Source organism: Anomalospiza imberbis, chromosome 3, assembly GCF_031753505.1.
Source record: "Anomalospiza imberbis isolate Cuckoo-Finch-1a 21T00152 chromosome 3, ASM3175350v1, whole genome shotgun sequence".
NCBI lineage: Eukaryota > Metazoa > Chordata > Aves > Passeriformes > Viduidae > Anomalospiza > Anomalospiza imberbis.
The window spans coordinates 60,728,021-60,746,345 of record NC_089683.1 but is presented as its reverse complement, the minus strand read 5'-3'; the positions used below and the strand labels follow the sequence as shown (position 1 = coordinate 60,746,345).

At 40.5% G+C, this 18,325-nt stretch overlaps 2 long non-coding RNA genes across 2 annotated transcripts in view; one reads left to right on the top strand and one right to left on the bottom strand.

The window, feature by feature from the left end:
• Positions 1-261: 261 nt before the first annotated feature.
• LOC137470883 (uncharacterized) overlaps positions 262-18,325 on the top strand; it is a 70,936-nt gene continuing 52,872 nt past the window's right edge. Inside the window, exons 1-2 of the long non-coding RNA XR_010997291.1 lie at positions 262-401; positions 3,302-3,461. This is a non-coding gene — a long non-coding RNA (uncharacterized lncRNA). The remainder of the gene's footprint in view (positions 402-3,301; positions 3,462-18,325) is intronic.
• On the bottom strand, positions 17,143-17,711 carry LOC137470882 (uncharacterized). The gene is made up of 2 exons (XR_010997290.1): positions 17,398-17,711; positions 17,143-17,304 (listed from the first exon to the last, which is right to left on the bottom strand). It is a non-coding gene; the product is annotated as an uncharacterized lncRNA (long non-coding RNA).

The following is an 18,325-nucleotide window of genomic DNA, read 5'->3' as shown; positions in this document are numbered from 1 at the left end:
CCGGCGGAGCGACCCGGGGCCGCTCCCGGGTCCCGCGGGCTATTCCCGCATATTGTTTCCCTAAGAAGTGCCGGGAGGTGGGGGGTGGGAAGGGGGATCTGCCCGCAGTTGCTCCACGTGCATCGATAGTTGTCAGTAACATCAAACTGACGTCATCCTCGGGTAAAAAGATCTCTCTTTTGTTCTCGTTCCCTCCCACCACTGCTTCCCCCCAGCCCCCCTCTCTCTCCCCGCCCCCCCACCCCCCCGCTTAAAAATCAAAAGCCAGAACATTTGCAAAAAATAAAAATAATAAGAACTCCTCTCCCCCACATTAATTGCAATGCAAAGGGAGACGTTGCATTACGGATCCTGCCTGGGCTGTGCTGGGCTCTAATGAATGCGCCGAGCCTTTGATCTGGGTGAGTCAGTTGGGTTCAGTTGTGCCGGAAGGTTAGTTGCACATCCTGGCTGATCTGAAATTCGATCAGCAGAGGGGGCAAAGAAAAAGAAAAGCATTTTAATGGGAATCAATAGAGGATCACAGGGTCCTGGAAGGAAATAGGTGTTGATTAAAGATGTGTGGGTTTTGTTCGCGTTTTTTTTTTCCCATTTTAATTTTTTTTTTCCATGTACAAGACTTGTTGAAAAATAAATAAACACCAAAAGCAGCCCGGCAGAAACGAGGGAGGGCAGGCTGGAAAACAGCTTTCCCAATCACCCGTGTGTTTGTGTTCCAGGGAGGCAGTCAGCAGACCGGGAGTTTGTGCAATGCTTCAAGCTACAGCGCGCAAATTTAAAGCAGTAGGCTCCAAAGGATAGCTCCGGTTCTCACTGCACTGCACTTCTGTGCCTAAGCTGTTTACTAGTGCATTATTAAATACGCCCAAAACACTCGCCCCTCTTCCCCCAGCCCAACTTGTTTTTTCTCTCTCCCACTTCACCTCCCCCCCGTTTCCTGCCTGCTGGTGAGCCACAGGGATTCGAGATTCCCGACATGAAGGTGCAGACCTGTTTAGTTGCAGTCCCAGGTTTCAAAGCTCAACTTTCTAGGCACGTTTCCACTGTTTAGGAAATACTGAGCTGGAAGGTTCTGTATATGTTGCCTGACTTCACGTGAAAAAGAGGGAATTACAATTGTGTTGAACATTTTTTCACTCAGGAGGAGGTGAGTCAACTTCCTACACAAAGGCTTGAATCACCCACCCTGCACATTGCAATAAAATCCAGACTCTTTTCCATTCATGTGTTCATGTACACATGCACGTGCAAGAATGAGGATTGCAATTGAAGAGCTGGGAGAAGCTGCTGGTGGAAGGCTGAACATCCCTGGCATGATTATATGCTGGCTGTCATCATAGAAACAGGGCATTGCTGCACCACGGTGCTCATGTTTTTATCCAAATGGGAAACCTTCTGATCAGTTCAAGTTTCTTGCTGAGTTGCCATTTCTTCTGGTTTTGTGTTCTGGCATAGCTCTCCCTACCTGCTGCTAAGGATTTCCACATAATTCAGAACTGTTGCTGTTAATGGTGTTGCAGTGGTGTGTCCAAGTCCCATGTAGAGCGTGAAGTTATGCAGGTACTCATTAACAGGCAGCTTTTCAAATGGGGACACAGAGTAGGAGGAAGGACCTCCCAGAGGTAAAACCAAAGAGGTTTCCTGCCGCCCAGGTAAACATAGGCCATGCTGTCTCACCACGTGGTGTTTGAATATCCCTATCAACAGCTGAATTGTAGTTGTAGTGATGATTTCCATTCTGAGTAAGAAATAGAAAACACTTGTTCTACCTTTATAGTTTTTGCCCAGTGTTTGTTTAAACTAAAAATGTTTTGGGGCATATTTTTTGATATTCTGGCAAATACTCATCATCATTTGCCTTCAATTTATATATATTTATATATATATATATATATATGTCAATGTTTATTTCAGTGATCTTTGAAGAAAATTGTTTCAAATTTCTTTGAAAAGAAAGGCAGTGTTAGATAACATGGCCATATGACCACATATATACATTTTATAATAGTATGATGATTTCTTCTTTTATGAGATATAATTAATTTATTTTAAAATTATGATGACAATGATAATAAATTCTCTATTTGCTGCAGGACAAAATGCAATAGAAAATGGGATATGACAAGTGCCATTGTCACTCACTGTCCTGTGAACACATGGAAGACAATGGAAGGTCAACTACCTAAATTAGGTATATACCTCTTCTAGCTTTGTGCTCATGGAAGGTACCAGATTAACAGCTTAGGAGAATGAAGGGCTTCTTTTATTGTCAGAACTGGTACAATAATGGGATCTTTCCCACACCTTACCTTACTCGTCACTGCCTCAAACCATTTTTTGGAATAGACCACAATTACACCCGGAACCTGCATAGACTTGTGTTCTTAAATTTATTTGTAGAGCTAAGTCATTAGTACTAAGAGGCTGTGGAGATCTGAGAGGCTGTGGAGGCTGAGCTATCTGCTGAGAATGCTAAGAAAGTTGTGAATTATTCAATTTTTATGTGAATACTTGTGAAATACCACTGGAACATTTCATATAAGCCAACATCCAGCAGATTACCTGCATCCATTCTGGCCTAGATTTGATCTATGAATGAATGGCTTTCAAGCCCTTAAAAATGCCCTGGGCAATCCTGTTCTATTATCTCCACCATTGTTTTTCCATCCAGATACCAGAGGGATGAGCACAATCAGCAGAGAAAATGAAAATCAAATTGCCTACCAAGAGCTGACCATATGGGGCAGCTGGTTGCTGCTTCCCAGCCCCCTGCTTGATGTCTTTTCCCTGCCTCCGATGATGTGCTACTGAGTGCTAGTCAGTCCCTGTCACCCCTTCCAAATCTGTTTTTATGCTGCAGACAAGCAAATTTCCTCAGGTTTTGTATTTTCTGAGAATGTATCCTCTTTTCCCTCCAGTTTTCTTGTTTCTCTGCAGACTAAAACTGTTTGGTGTGCCCCCCTCTGCTCCCCCCCGCCCCCCCCCCCTCGCCTACTTCTGCTCCTTTGAATATGAACACTGGGCCTAGAAATAAGGAAAGGAGGCCAAGAGGAAAATGTGTCTCACTGAGACTTGCCAGATATCCAAGTTGCATGTGGAGAGACAGAGTTTCAGCTCATGTGTCTGGCTTGGTTAGCAGTGTAGACCATTAAACATCCTGTTGTCTGTCTTGCACTGTCCCACACAACTCACACTGACACCTGGAGGGGCTGGCAGGGAAGGGAGGGGTTGGAGTAGTTGGGGTTACTGCCATGTTGAGGTGAGACAAATCTGGTGGGTTATTGGTGATTTCTGTGCCCAGGGATGCATTTCATGCTACACCGTAAGAATGAGGACACTGGGAGGAGGAGAGGTGTCTGCAGTCAAATGCTATCACCTGTCATGTAGAGGAGCACAGTGCAGGTTTCCTCCTGCCAGCTTGTCCCCTTGGTTTCTGCAGGGGGCTACAACAGTGATTGGTGGTAAGTTATTATTATTATTATTATTATTATTATTATTATTATTATTATTATTTTGTTGCTTCATGGCAGTTCACATGGCCCAGTAAAAAGTGGATCCCACTGTGCTTGGCACTGTGTAAACTGTGGTACTGTGTCCTGCCACCTGAGGAATTTGCAGTCTAAATAGGCAAGGCCAACAAGGTGAGACAGAGGCATACAGGAAAAACCCCCAACCAACTACTGAAAAAAAAATCCTCACGTGTTGACTTACAGGCTGACTATTTTTTGACAGTTCCAAAATAGGGTACAATTTAAAATACCTGTGTTGCTAGATAAAAACACTCTCCTCCCCCAGGCAGATTAACAAAAATTAACAGAAAAAGTGCCGAGGTGTGTCTGCCATAGTACCTTAACACATTTCTCTGTGCTTCATTGTTCTCAGTCTTTGTTCTCAGATCGTGGAGCACACAGATTGTGTAATACCTCTATTCTGGGACACCTAGGTTAGCACAGTTACTCTCAGCAGGGTGAAGGAGGAACTCTGCAGTAGCTTTAGCTGAAAGTGTTTTACTTCTTGTGGTTTGTGTCCTGACGTTCAGTAATCTTGAGAATTTGAGGACAAGTATCAGTCTTTGAGGACATTTATAAGTCTGACAGTTTTGAAAATGCAAGTGTTCTTAATATTAATAATATTTTATTATATATGTGTTTGATCTGTAATTTATTTTGTACAACAGAAATATTTTTACAGCACTTGCCATACAAGCACCACCTCATTCTATTGACTGTGGATAGGAGATAGATGATAGCAGCATGTGCTTCCATGCAAAAAAAGAAGGAAAAAAAAATAAACCTGCTATTACATTAATAGCATCCTGTGACAGAGTCATAAAAAGTTTGTGCATTGGCTCAGTGCCTCTCTGCCTGGAGTGTCAAGGCTCCTGGTTTCTCCTGTGCTGTGGTGGGGAAGCCGTGGAGAGACAGAAGAGCAATTCCAGATTCTGTGCTGTGAATGCTTTTCTTTCCCACTGGCGGGCTACATCCATGCGTGCAGAGCTTTTGATTAGATCTGCTGTTTTGCCTATGGCAGTCTTCACTGCAAACGTCCTTTGTCTATACATCATTTGAGCATCTATACATGATAAGATTGCCACCTTTTATTACAGTAAAAACAGGAGTTTTTTTTCTCAATAAGCTTTGCTCCTTCCTCAGCTCTCCAACCACCCCTAGGGGAAGTGAGAAGGACAGAGAAACTTTGAAAAACCTTTCACCTCTTTGTTCTCCTTGGAAGAATGTGGGAAGAGTTTTTGTAAAATTCATAAAAGGGGACTTGCCTGGGTGTCATAAAAGTGGTAAAGTGGAAACTTGGTAAAGTAGGTACATGTAAATACACACAAATTACTTAACTGATAAATTAACATTTTTTTCTCTTCAAGGAAAATTATATCCATGTATTTCTTAGCTTACATCTCACTTTCAGTCTTTGTTTCCCCTGTTACTTTTAACATCAGGGTCTCGGAGCATTACAATGCCTTTCAGCATTAAAAGCTTCTTTTTTCACTGTGAATAGATTTGTACTGCAAGTAGGCAAGTTCTAGTATATTACGTGAGAATGAATAAAGATATTAGCGTACAGAAAATGTGAAAAGAGAAAGGCAGTAGACATGAATAAGCAAATAAGTAACTTAATCACATTTTCCTTTGAATGTACAAAATATACTGAGGATCACATCACTAAAAAACCACATCTGCTGAAAAAGAAGTAGGTTTTGTGTAAAAACAGATCATGCATCTGTTTGTCTCTGAGTATTTTAAATAGTCAATGTATGCGGTCACTTTGCTTTTACTCTACAATTAGACTTTGGACTAGGACAGAAGTATATGTGATATGCATTTCCTTGAAAAATACTGCTGTATGTAGGAAATAAACTCTTAGGTCAGGTAGTTCAGCTTCCGGTGAGTTCACAATTGTTCTCTACGGTTTGCCATTGAGTGCTTTACCTGCTAACTATCAAATGCTTTGTTTGGTGGGACTTCATCATTCATTCTTCATTTGAAAATTACCTGCTAGACTGAATCATGTGGTTTCTGAGAAATTCTCTGATACTTTGTCCAAATTTTGTTCTTCTTTACATTTAGCTGTAACACTGCATGTTAGCTTCCAAGAAATTCCTTTCCATTGTCTCTCTTCATCACTCATATATTTCAAGACAGTGATTGTTTTGCCCCTATGTTGTGGTTTAACCTGACAGGCAGGTACACATCAGATAGCCATCCACTCACTACCACTCTCCCAGCAGGATGGGGGAGAGAATTTGAAAAAAAAAAAACTCTGTTCCTAGGGTTTAAATAAAAACAGTTTAATATGACAGAAAAGGATGGGAAAATAATATTAATATTAATAATAGAATTAGAATATACAGGTGACACACAATGCAGTTGCTCACTGCACTAACCAGTTCTGAAGCAGTGGCCCCCATCTATCTTTCCTCCTAGTTTATGCGCTGAGCATGACACCATATGGTTTGGAATATCCCTTGGTCCAGCTGGTGTCAGCTGCCCTGTCTGCAACCCTTCCCAACTTCTTGTGCACCCCACCCTACTTACTTGCTGGCAGGGCAACATGAAAAGGAAGGGTCCTTGACCACTTTTTGGCAACAACTGAAACACCAGTGTGTTACCACCATGATTATCCTAAATCCAAAACACAGGACTACTCCAGGTACTGGTAAGAAAAGTAACTCTATCCCAACGAATACCAGGATAACTTGTTACCTAGATTAATAAATCAAGCCCCTTCCTTGCCTAATCAGTTTTGTTGCTGTTCTCTGGAGTCCTTTTCAGCATACAAGCATCCTTCTGTCTGGAGGTGTCTAGAAGTGAAAGCAGTGTTCTGCAGAAATCTTCTTAGATGTGTAGACAATGTTTCCTCTTCTGACATTACTGCATATGCAGCCCAAAATTGCATCAGTCTTTTAAAATTATATATCTCCGTGAGAACTCGTATTCAATTTGTTGTTCGCTGTCACACATAGGTATCTTGCTGTGCAGATGTTTTCCAGATTTTGCTTTCTCATGGACTCTTCATATTTCTGATTATCTTTCCTCAGTATATTAGTCTACATTTTTCCACACTGAATCTCATTTTATTGCCTGTCTACATATCTAACCTTGTTAGTTTCCGTTTATACTCTTGCTATACTCTCTGACATTTGCAAGCCTCCTGGTTTATTGTCATTTGTGAATTTCATTAATGTGCTATTTACCTCCTTTTCCAGATCATTAATTGAGATATTAAATAAGAACATACCAAAAACACCCCTGCAGCAAACTGGCTCAATATCTCACCTCCCATCATTACCTGCTGCTTACACTCCTTCAACCACCTTTTCCATCCAGGTCACAGGACTCAGATTCAAGTCAATTTCAATTAGATTTTTCTAAGAGATTCATTTCAGTTTTTAAAGTGTTTATAGGATTTAGTTCCACGACCTTTTCTCCTTTTTCTTCATTGCACAGGTGGGACTGATTCTCCTTCCCTGTGTTTCCATAGATAGCAATAATGAATTAGACAGTGATATGGAGGGGAGCAGGGTGGGCATGAATGGCTGCCTTTGATTAAACCAGAATGCAAAATTGTCTCTAGTCTTTGTATTTTACTGTTTATTTATGCACTTTAAAGTTGTCATAATGTTCCTTTTGTTGTATCCTGACGGGTGATATTTTGTTGCTTTTCTCACACCTGTGTTTGTTAAAAAACACTCATATTTCCCTTATTTACTTTGGTCATCTGTTAAGCACTTTATTTTCTGATGATGTGCTTCTCTTTTCTCTGCAGACTTCATGTAGCTTTGAACATCAGAAACTGCCTATGTCTCTATTATGTAAATAGAATAAACCCTATGAATCAGTTAATTTTTATTTTTATTATTTTTATGATGAAAGATCACACAGTATAGAGTGTTCTTAAAACTGCTTCTAAAGTAATTTTTTCCTCACCTCTCCTTCAAGCAGCATGACTGAAAGCCCACTGGAGTGGGAAGAGAGTCACTCACTTCAGTGAGCTTGGGGTCAGTTCCTTAAGCCCCCTGCACTCTCCTGGTGTAATGCAGCACCGAGATAGAGAGGAGGCTGACAGGACTACTTGTGAGGTGTTTTCCATGTGTACTGCATCTGGTGTGATCTCCCTGGCAGCCATGTTCCCAGGTGCTGCTCTGTATTTCATTGGAGCAGCTGGCCAAAACAGATGTGTGTTACCAACAAGTGATTTGGAGAAGCAGCTTTTTGCTGTTATTTAAGGATTGGTGTCAAAACTGTGCTGTAGTAGTAATGTTCTAAAAGCTGCATGGTTCGGTAATGCCATTGTGAATTTATCATTTACTGATTGCCTGTGAACAACATTTAATGGTCAGACAGGTTTTGGCAGCAAGGATTGTAGAGAGGAGGGAAGTACAAAAGGCAGGAATAATGAGAAATCCTGTGAAAAATGTTTTCCCTCTTGTTTCTTCCTCTCGAACTGCTTTTTGTCTGAGGAGTGATGGAGAAATTAGCCACAGAAAAGAATGCCTCACATTGAGAGAAGGCACCCCAAAAATCCCAGCATCTCCTGAGGTTTCTCCAAATTCCTCTACCATCTTTCCAGCTTTCTCACTGCTTTTCCTTCCTTTTCTGTCCTTAGCCACTCCTTCTCATCCCTCTGCTTTTATTGCCATGACCCTGCAGTGTCCTTATATCAGAAGAAAGACTTCTGCAACTGGCTTTTAGTGAAGGTAACCTCTGATTTCAAAAATTATATTTTGAATTAACAGAAGAGCAAGTATGAGTCCACAGTTAGGGCCATGACTTTATAGAAAAATGAATTATACTTGGAAAAATTATTCTGGGACTGTCTGTGGAGTCAGGCATGTTTAAATGTCTTGGAGAAGATAATTTCTTAACTTGGAAGAGGCAAGATTTGGTTACTCTTGTTTGCTTTGGAGATGTTGAATTTTCTGAAATTGGTCTCAGTCACCTTCATTAATAGAAGAGGCAAATCTGTGACTTACCTATTATTCATTGGTATGAAAATATCCATAATGACACTGGACAATTACAGTTTTGAGGGAAGATAGCTGTGAGGTCTGGTAACATATATATGATATGTGCTGATTTCTGGTTTTGTCTATATGTATAAGATCCTGGTCTGATCTTAAAGAATGTACTTGTCACAGTTTCCCTATCTGGAAACTCAGATAACCATACTTTCTGTCTCTCTCCAGGACTGTGGAAGACCTAGAGCTAGGCAGATTTTCTGACATGAAGCTGTGGAAATAAATAATACTGCCATTATTCTTGTTGAATGCCTTTGAACACTGTCTATCTTTCATAATTCTGTCAGTGGCATCTGATATAACAGCTGCTGAATGTCCACTGCTTGTGTTGAGTTCAGCTGGAGCTGAGGGGCTGAGCACTGATCTAATTCACAACCAGGCAGTGGAAAGGCATCCAAAATGCTTTTTCTGCTGTGCTGCTCTGCAGCCGTACATTATGCAGTCCAACATTTTTTCTCCTCAGCTTTTTAAAAGCTAGTAACTGTACAAGCTCTAAACAAAAATGTGGACTATAGTCCTTTAAAATATTTGTTGTAAAGCATTTTTCTTCTTTCATTAAACTGAACGCCTATATTTTGGGTGAGATGTGGAATAATGTTAGAGTCCAATGGGAGGATAGCTTGAGGTAGGAAGGGGTGAAAGTGATAGCTTGGTCACTGAGTGGTAAATCTCCATTAATTTCAAAGCAGGAGATAACTCAGGATTTTTCTTCTGTTTCTTTCTAAGCGAAGGCCATTGTGTTTCCATCCTTGGCTGTGTCAGCAGTGATAGCCCTTTTTTCCAGCATTGATTGTTGACTTCCCCTGACACCATATCACAACCCATTAGTGCTGAAAACTGACAAGCCCAGCTGCAACAGCAAAATGGCAAGTTTAAAAGAAAATATACAAGGGACAGGCACAGAATGCTATTAGTATGAAAAAGTAGTTGTTTTTTCTCTTACCTCTGTAAAGGTCAAGAATGCAAACATTTTTTCTCTTGCTAACAACAATTGTGTGTATTTTGAACTAACAAAGCCATTCTCTCTCTGTTTTTTGCAGATTTTTTTTAATTCAAGTTGCATGTGGGTTTTACAAAAGCAGCCATGTTGAGGTGAGTGAAAAAGATTCCTTCCTTTAGGAAACTCACAGGGAGTATTTTCCTTATACATATGTATGGGTATGAGGGCTTTTGTAAGGCAGAGACATTTCAGAGAAATGTCAGCAGTTTCTGGGTACTGAGATCCCATCATCAAGCTTTTGTGTTGTCTGAAAAGTAGGATTTCTTTCTTTCTTTCTTTCTTGCTTGCTTGCTTGCTTTCTCTCTTTTTCTTTCTCTCTGTCTCTCTGTCTCTCTGTCTCTCTGTCTCTCTGTCTCTCTGTCTCTCTGTCTCTCTCTTTCCCTTTCTTTCTTTGTCTCTTTCTCTTTTCTTCTGGTATTGTATGGTGGGATCAGCACTCTGGATGGTAGAGTAACAGTTCAAATGTTCCTTCTGATTGTACTGGTGATTTCCCAGGGGAAGAAAGCAACAGTCTTCATTGTCCCAATGCTGTGTACTTAGAGAGATAATGGAGCTTGAGCAAGGGCAGGTAACTCTTCAAAACCCTTGTGCCAAGGTCCCCATTTGATATCAGTTGAAAGGCAGTGTACACTTTGTTGTCTCAGAGCCCAGGGGAGATTGGAACACAAGTAGAGCCCAACAGCTCTCTTGGCACCCAAATTTGTTGCAAATGATTATGTAGCAGCAGCAGCAAAGGAGCAACAGTGATGGAAAACTGGTGAAATACATTACAATTTTTTATCTTTTGAGGAACAGCCTAGAGAGGCAGGTTTGTTCAGTCTCAAGAGGAGGAGGCTCAGGGGGGACTTCATCACTCTCTACGACTCCCTGAAAAGAGGTTGTAGCCAGATTGGGGCTGTTCTTTGCCATGCCTGCAGTGAGAGGACTGGAGGAAGTGGCCTTAAGTCGGGAAGGGGCAGATTCAGATTAGATATTAGACAAATTTATTCACCATTAGGGTGGTCAGGGATTGGAATAGGTTGCCCAGGGAGGTGATGGAGTCACAATCCCTGAAAGTATTCAAGAGGCATCTGGATCTGGTGCTGGATTATATGGTTTAGAAGTTGCAGTGGAAGTGCTGGGTGCTTGGCTGGACTGGAAGATCTTGAAGGTCTCTTCTAACCTTGATCATTTTATGATTCTATGGAAAAAAAAAAAAAAGAAAACACAAAGACTGAAGGTCAAATTAAGTAAAAACCCCCAAAATTTATTTAGAATCCTGTAGAGCAGTGAGGATACAAAAGAACTTGGGTAAACAAGGTAATGAATTTGTTTTTGAACAAATTTTTGAGATTATTAAGGCTTGATTTTGCAAATTGATAGCTATGGACACAAAGAACATTAATCTCAAGTAATCTAGACAATTCTGTTATCACAAACATGAGTTCTTTTGAACTTGTACCTATGGACATTTGTGTGGCAGTAGCTGGTTGATCCCACATTTTGCTAGAATGTTACTAAGCAATGGTTTCTGCCCCAAAGTGCTTGCAGCAAAAAAAACCCTATTCATCAAATAATGGAAATGATACTCAGTTTTATTGGTGGAAAGTGAAGTCTTACAAACCAAGTGACCTATCCAAGGTGATACTGTGCACCTCTCCCAAAGACAGATTGCTATGTGCTAAAGTACGGATTTACAAGGTCCAGCCTATTCTGTTAGATTTCTGTGTGATTCTCTAAGCATCTATTAAAATGCTCTTGTACGATGTAGCTCAGAGTGAAGTGTGTGGGTAGAGAGTGACCACATCAGAACATACAATTAAGGCAGAGTAGCTAAAACTGAGTTAGTTGATATCCTACTTTCTCAACTATTTTTTCATTTATTCAAGCCATGGGTTAGTGACTGAGGATGAGCTAAGCTTCATTCCCTCTTTTTTCATTGCTAGAGAACTACTCTGCATTTGAGGCTTCCTTGTTTTTCCTTTCTCTTGAGCTTACTTGACCAATCCAAGAACCTCATGAAGATCTCAGACGCATTTATGAAATTTTGGTTTGATGCATTAGGATTTAGGTCTAGTTTATCTTTACATGTTAGCTACAGTTTTAATTGTGGATCAGATTCCAGAGGGATGCTTACCAAAGTTTATTTTTATGGGTTGGATCAGGTAATGCAGAATGATCTTATGCTGAATATGAAGTTATAGTCATGAGGAAGTTTATTATGTCAGTCCTACTCTAGTAATTCATGGGCAGCCTTCTTCAAATAGCCAAAATTTTTGTGAATGCTCAAGTAACCAAAAATCTGACTTCCTTCTTATTTACACTGAAGCCAGGACAGCTGTAATAAATCAGGCTTCAAATGTCCTTGGAGTAGTTACCTCTCACAAAGAAGGAAAAAAAGGATAACTTCAAGTAGTTAAAACAGGGGAAAACAGATGAAGGCATAATCACACTGAGTTAGTACTTGTCTGCTCAATGCATCTAGCTAATCCAGTTGTCTGGGTCTGAATACAGAGCCTGCTGCTAGTTTTTTCAATATGAAGGGCAAAGTTTACTTCATGACTTTGGACACAGATGACCTAATTTCTGAGATTTTATATTAATACTTGGTCATCCCTTGTCAACTTTACAAAGTAAATATGGGTCTAGTGGCAGAAAAGCATGGAAGGAAGGCTTCCCATCATTAGGGTTAGGCTGAAAGGCATTTCTTTGTGCTCTTCAAGGCTCTGTATTTTCACTGAAGTTCATGTCTCAATGAGTCAGTCTAAAAATAGTATTTAGTGAGATTTCATCTGTCTGGTTAACCATTAGTTTAAACTGCTGTAAAGCTACCATGGTTAACTTTAATAAAAATAGGAGACAAAGACAGACAAAATGGAGAATAAATTAATGCTTACGTGTAAACCAATGTTTATAGAAGAGTATCTGTCTGTGTTATACATGATAGTTGATTTTGGATAACTGTGGATGGCACTGAGACCTGGTCGTAGAGGCAGAGTTTATGTGTTTACGGGCAAATAGATAAGTGCAGGTGGAACTTGACTTGTGCAGCGCTGGCTCACTCATCTTCTGGGCATCTCTATGAAAAGCTTGCCATGCAGTTTGCCAGCTGTCGATAACCCTGAGCAGTCTCAGTCAGCCGAACCCCACTTTGACAGGTATCTAAAATCTCAGTTACTTGAGCTGCTCTGTTCTGTGCACTCCTTTTGTGCCTTCTGAGATACCATGGGAGAGAGTAACAGTGCAGACTAAGCGATCCACACTGTTTCAGATATTGAAAGGAAACTGGATATCATGGAAATTGTTGCTAGAAGTGTACTGTTTCTCTTTAATCAGTCCTTCCAGTGCTAAAATAGACACTAAATGAGGAAACAAAATATCTGTGTCTGTGAAAAGCATCTGGAACTCTGCTGTACCTAGTTTTTCTTAAGACTCTAAACAAGGGCTATCACTTTAAAGGGTGCTTAAAAACTCACTCTTTAGCTTTAATACGAATTTTCAGAACTTCCTTATGCAGCAGACACTTTAGGTGTAAGGCAAAACAATATAAGGTGATAATTTATTTAATTCAGTTTCAACTCTCCCGACCTGCAAATGCAGAGTGGGTATCCCTCACCAACTAAACATGTTTTGTATTTTTTTTTAGTGCTGTCTGGGCAGACAGGCCATATTAGACACAACTACCATTATTAGTGGGACTGCATTTGGAGGGAAAAAAAAAAGTCTTTCTGTTCTTTTAAGGAATTTCCCTCCTCCAGAAATTACCTGGAGTAATGGTAGCAGCCAGATGTAATGGTAGTATAAAGGAGGGAAACTATATTCCTGGAAAATCTTGCAAAGCAGTTAACATGCTGAATTCTTTGGGCAATAGGTATCATCTCTCAGAATAAGCTGGACTCTGATTCAGGTACTGAAGGAAGTGAATGTTTTTTAAAATCAGCTCAGCCTACTGAACTTTACTGGAAACCTGTCTATTATTTTGATGTGTTAGATTTGAGCTCTTTTAGAGTAACCTGAAAGACTCTAAGACTTGACTTCTTCAGTCCTTTCATGGTTTTCAAGAATGTTGCTATGAAAAGTCTCCCTTGGAAGTGCTTATTTTCTGCTTAGGATACAAATTTTTCCTCTTAATATCAGTGACATATACAAATGCGTAGCAGAGGTTATATCTGAAAGTATTTTGTCTCTGAAGGAGAAAGGCAGCTTACAGGTGCGATGGGGTGAGCAGCACCAGCTGATGTGGGAGGGAGTGAAGTCATGTCCCATTTCTGTTCCCTTTGAGAAGAGCAGCCCTTCAGGGTGCTTGCACTTCCTTGTTGAGTGTGCCGAGCTGGGAGGCAGTGACAGAATGGAGACACCTCAAGTAGCTTTTGGACTGTTACTTTGGTTGCAAGGAGTAGTCTGGTTGTGACAATTCAGAACTCAGTAAAAACAGATTATTTATTTGGCAACTCAGCTCCTGTGTCTTGATGATACCCTAGATCATACTTGTTGCCTGTGGAGATCTAGCATTCTTGTTTCCCTTCTCCTGTGAAGAGCCAGGATTTGGCCACTTTTGTGCAAGACAGTTACTTTTGTAGTAGTGACCTGTGAGTTAGTTTTTTTATATCGTGTTTGGACAACTAAGTAATTAGCCTTCTTTGGAAAATGCTGAGTCTACAATGGCGCCCAGTGAGGTGAAGAGAATTACAGACTATTCAGCAATCTGGAAAACGAGACCTATTACTTATTAAATATGGAGCTGGGAAGATAATTTATGGTGTTCATTTTTTAAAATTTGAAGCTGCATAAACTTCAGCTTAAATTAAGACTCTACACATACAAAGTTGCTAAAGGTCTGGTGAATTACTAGTAATTCTTTCTAAAAGTGATGATCAGTTGGTTTCAATGTCCAACAAGTTTGGAGTTTATTTTAATACCTCCTAAAAATGCTTATAATATACCCATTTGTGTATTTTAATGTACCTTTGACCTCCATAACCTGAAAGTGTTGTTTTTTTGTCAATTTAGTATCTCCAGAACATTATGTGTGGTCATGATATATTTGTGGAAGGGATTCTTTGAAATGTCTGCTGGCTTAAGTCAGCTGGGGCTGACTTCAATCCGGCACAAGAATCTCAGTTTGGGAACCCAAAGAATGGGGCACTGTAGTCTTGTGGGCAGCTTAACCAGGCAGGGAGTGGAAGCAGGTTCTGTGAATAGCCTTCCTTTGTCCACCATCATGAAATCAAAAAGCAAATCTTTTGAAAAACATCAGGCAGTAATTCCCCTGGGGCTTTCCTAAACTCATCCATCATGGGGAAAATCTAATTTTCCTTCTTTCTCTATTGTACTCCAAGAAGCCTTGTGACCAGTTAGGTCATTTTAGCTTTAAACATTAACTTTGATAAGACATTTTCAATTAGTAGAGTCTTTTCAAAAATTAGACCATAATCCTACACTCATGCCCTAAGAATAATGATGCATTCTTTTTGTTAAATGTTAATGATTTTTGAGTGAAAAGTATTTTGTTTATGATACTAATGTTGAATAATAACAATAACTACAAGTAATGTTGTAACAGATTTCTTTTAATGGTCTAGGAAGCTTCCACCAGAGAGTTGACTTGAAACTGTTTTACTCCAGTAAAGTTCACTTCTACCTGTATTTATATGTTATTAAAGTGTCAGGCCTAGGGTTTTGGTTAGGCTATGTTCCAGCTACACCCAATTATTAAAATGTCAATTTATTAATTCATTAATTTCATGACTCCTTCCAAAATATTCTACAAAGGTATTTTGCCAACCCTGTTTACATAAATTCCCCATTGTACTTTGTATTTTTATTAAATAGAATTGGTGTTTGAAATAGCTTGTAAATTGACAGGATATAAATTAGTGGAAAAGCAGACATTAAAGAGTCAGTGATGTCTCTGGGTGAGCTTTGAAAAACATTCTATTTAGAACCAATTCTACGGATGTATAATTTATTTTTCTGCTTTCCTCTTCCTACATTTGTTATAACTAGGGAAATTTGCATGAAAATTGGTTGTGGGTTTATTTCAATGTTTACCTGTTCTGACTGTTTCTTTTATATGTATCTGCTGTTTTAATGCTTGTCTTACGACATCACTGTTCATTGCCAGGGAACTGACAGTGATGTCACAGAAGGGATGGCTTGTAGGACTGAATGCTTCTTGAGACTGAGAGTGACTATAAAACCCTTTCTTCTCTTAGGCCACCATTTGTTGCTAGCTGATGGCTGTCATTCTCCTGTGGAGTCAAAACCATCATGTCGTGGCCAGTGCTTTTGCCTGTGTGTCACCAAATGGCCACTCGTGACAACTTCACTGCAGAAAACCAAGCATTCCTGATCACAGGAGACCATGTTTCCTTGTAATTCTTAGTCAGGACACATTTAATGGGGGATGAGGACTCTGCTGGAGTTTGTCTTGTGTTTTCTATATCACATCTCTTCTTTGTCTAAATAGTCACCTCTGTGTCTCTTAACTCAAATCCAAAACCTCCCAGGAAAATGAAACTCGTCTAATCCAGTTTGGGCAGGGTGGGAAACTATTGCTCCATGTCAAGGAATAAGCAGTAATGAGATTAATCATAAACATCTTTCTTGTGTATATAGGTTTATATGAATGAGAAGTGACAGAAGCAGGACAGTGTAAGAAGAAAAGATCTATCCAAATACAGCATATTTTCCAAAATGTTCCTGGAGTTATTGGAAGCTCCTTGAAAGCACCCCATGTCTTTTCCAGTAGTAGATGGACCACAAGAGAGGCAGCCCTTGTGAAACCAACTTCTTTTAATATATTCAGACAGTGGCTCTGTTATATCTGTTGTATTGCTGGGCAGAAAATGGAAAGACAGTGAGTGCTCCTTTCACTTTTTTTTCCCTTCACACTCAAAATCGTCTCTCACACCTCGAATCTCCTACTGAATATGACCTAGCGGTCAAGTTGCAATCCCTCACCTCCAGCAAGCAGGAGGTGGCTGGGTTGCTCCTTTAGCAGCCCATGCTGGTAATAGCGCACCGCCGCTCACCCTGCGGGGCTTCTTACAGAGTGACTCGAGCTGCTCTGGCCTCTCTCTGACGACTCGGTTTGTCATTTCTGTCAGTCTGTGGCACATACACACACACACACACAGAGAGCAGCTGCCAGTGGCCTCGGGGGCCTGGGATCCTCTTTTCTTTGAGCTCAGCTCTGCTGGCTACATTGCAGTCTATTACCTGCAATAGGCTCTGACCTCTTTCTGAGCATCTTTAAACACCCTGCTGTGGAGCACCCATGGCACACAGACATTTGCCCTGTTTGCTGGTGTCTCTCCTCTGCTTTCAAATTACCTCTTCAAAGTCCATTTGGTATCAGTGGCTTGGGTTTTTGTTCTTGTTTGAATGGTAGTGGTTGTCTTTGATATCAGGATTTTAATTTTTTTCTCTGAAGGAAATTAAGATACACTTGTCCGTTTTAGGTATATTTGAATAATCGCTAAAAATAAAATGAAAAAATCAGGGCTCTACTCTGCAAAGTAGTTTTCAATCCCCTGAAGAGTAACATGGCTCTTTCTGACTCCACACAGGCAGACAGGCCTAATTCAGCTGTCTGTTGCATGGTATGTTTAAGTGGTTTTGTAAAACAGTGTTCCCTAAATGTTGACAGTTTAATGGATTTCATTAATGACTGCCTACCGGCTGAGGGCTCAAACCTGCCCCCACTAGGGTTAGCTTAGATGAGTTCAGACGTGGCTGTGTGGATGACCACCCTCATCCTGTTGAAGCTGCTCCAAGAGCTGCATCTGGAGACCTGAAACAAGAGCAGGAATCTTCTGTGCCCCCAAATCCACAGCACAGTGTGGGCCATGGCTGGTGGGTGCATGTAGTCATGTGTCCTTCTCACTAGGCAGAAATGTCTCCAGGGCTCTGTCGCCCACCCAAAGACGTGTGGGTCTCTTTCCAGACTGCCATGCAGGTGAACTGCCTCGGTTCACTGTCTTGGGGAATGAAGGAGTGCCTCTACTATGCCAAAACATGCTTGTGCTACATCCCCTGTGCCTGTGAGACCTGTAGCTGCATAGAACATCTAGGGGCCCTCCAAGTCCAATTTCCATTAGCAAATAATGTTCATGATTTTGTTCCAGTCACTGCCTGTTAAGTTGAATAACATATGAAAGATAACTTCATCAAGGTAAGTAATAGCTGAATCAAGTCTCTCTCTCTACACTCTGTGAGGTCAGAGGAAGCTTGACTGCTTTGTCTGGAATGTGTGTTGGAGGAGAAACACTTTGAAGGGGAAAGCATTAAAACTAACAATATGAAATCTTGGAATAGACTTTAATTTTATTCTTTTTTCTGAACAAAGCAAAGAAAAATAGCTTGTTAAGAAGCCATGAGTGTAACTGAAAGCCCATTTTAATCAAATCATTGCATGTTAAGCTGTTCCCAAACTGAAGTGTACACTCCAAAACTAGCAGAAGTAACTTTTTTCTGTCATGTTGAAAATCTAGAGCATGAAAGTTAGCTGTAACAATTACAAATTGAAGGCAAGTCATATAGTTAAAAATTAATTCCAGCATCTATTCTGTGATGTGTAATGATTTCCTCAGATTTCTTTATTTGGGGAGCAGGTCTGAAAACCTTTGTGTTTAGTGACTGTCCAAAGACGGTTTCTCTCCTGCCCATCCTGAGAAGAACTCTGTGAGATACCTTTGTCTGGATTAGGCGCTAGGGAACAAGGGTGCAGACTACATGTTGCTTCGGCATTATGAGCATCAGGACTGCAGCTCAGCTGTGCCTCATGACACACTAGCAATTTCCCTCTTGGGTTT